Source organism: Arachis duranensis, chromosome 4, assembly GCF_000817695.3.
Source record: "Arachis duranensis cultivar V14167 chromosome 4, aradu.V14167.gnm2.J7QH, whole genome shotgun sequence".
In the NCBI taxonomy this organism is placed as follows: Eukaryota; Viridiplantae; Streptophyta; class Magnoliopsida; order Fabales; family Fabaceae; genus Arachis; species Arachis duranensis.
Genome location: NC_029775.3, coordinates 111,479,538 through 111,481,371, shown reverse-complemented (window position 1 = coordinate 111,481,371; position 1,834 = coordinate 111,479,538).

Sequence of the window (1,834 nt, the reverse complement as noted above, 5' to 3'; positions counted from 1 at the left end):
TTACATATTGATCTTTTTGGTCCTACTAGAACTCAAAGTTTGGGAGGTAAATATTATGGTCTTGTTGTGGTTGATGATTACTCTAGATTCGGTTGGGTACTTTTCCTTGCTCATAAGAATGATGTGTTTTATGTTTTTTCAACCCTTTGCAAGAAAATTCAAAATGAAAAGGATTTGAAAATTGCCCATTTGAAAAGTGATCATGGAAGAGAATTTGAAAATCAAGACTTTGAAAAATTCTGTGATGACTTAGGGATTTCTCATAATTTTTCATGCCCTAGAACGCCCCAACAAAATGGGGTGGTTGAAAGAAGGAATCGAAGCCTTCAAAAAATGACTAGGGCCATGCTATGTGAGAATGAAATTCCTAAATTTTTATGGGCTGAAGCTGTGAACACAGCATGTTATATTTTGAATAGAACAATCATTAGAAAATGATTAAAGAAAACTCCTTATGAGCTATGGAAAGGAACCCCTCCAAATCTTAAGTACTTTCATATTTTTGGATGCAAATGCTTTGTGCTTAATAATAAAGAAAATCTTGGAAAGTTTGATCCAAAATCCTATGAAGGAACGTTTGTTGGATATTCCACCACAAGCAAGGCTTATAGAGTTTATCTCAAGGAGCATAGGACAATAGAGGAATCCATACATGTTACCTTCTGTGATTCTAACTTAATTCCCAGTATTGTGAAGGATAATGATTCAGATTGTGAAGAGGCTGAAACAAGTAAAGAAAATCCCAAATCTGTGCAAAATGAAGAATCTGTCAACCCGGTTTTGTCTCGTCAGATTGAAGGAGAAACTTCCATTTTGTCTCCTGAGCAGGGACGAGAAACTGAAACAGTGAGACCACCAGAAGTTCATCAAAGATCTACACCTGTCCGAAAGCCTAGAGAATGGAAGTCCATGAGGGGCTATCCTCATGACTTCATCATTGGTGACCCCTCTCAAGGAGTAACAACAAGATCATCCACCAAAAGGCCAACCGAACCTAGCAATCTTGCTCTCTTGTCACAAATAGAGCCCAACAATGTCAAACAAGCTCTTGAAGACCCATCATGGGTTAAAGCAATGCAAGAAGAGCTTGCTCAATTTGACAAGAATAAGATTTGGACACTAGTACCTCATCGGATGGTAAGAAAGTTACCGGTACTAAGTGGGTGTTTAAAAATAAACTTGGTGAGGATGGACAAGTTGTTCGTAACAAGGCTAGATTAGTGGCCCAAGGTTACGATCAAGAAGAGGGTATATATTTTGATGAGTCTTTTGCTCTGGTAGCTAGAATGAAAGCAATTAGGTTGCTTTTTGCCTATGCTGCCCATAAAGGTTTCAAAATATTTCAAATGGATGTTAAATGTGCCTTCCTTAATGGCTTTATTGATAGAGAAGTGTACGTGGCTCAACCCCCCGGTTTTGAACATAAAGATTTTTCTAATCATGTGTTTAAACTTTCAAAGGCTCTTTATGGCCTTAGACAAGCTCCAAGAGCTTGGTATGAAAGGCTTAGTACCTTCCTATTAGAAAATCAATTTCAAAGGGGTACCACGGACACAACTTTATTCATTAAAGCATCAAATGATGATATTCTCCTAGTTCAAGTTTATGTGGATGACATTGTGTTTGGATCGGCCAATGAGTCCTTGTGTGAAGAGTTTGGAAAACTCATGACTAGTGAGTTTGAAATGAGTTTAATGGGAGAGCTAACTTTCTTTCTTGGCCTCCAAATTAAACAAACTCCTAGTGGTACCTTTATTCACCAAGGCAAGTATGCAAAGGAATTGATAAAGAAATTTGGCTTACTTAATGGCTTTATTGATAGGGAAGTGTATGT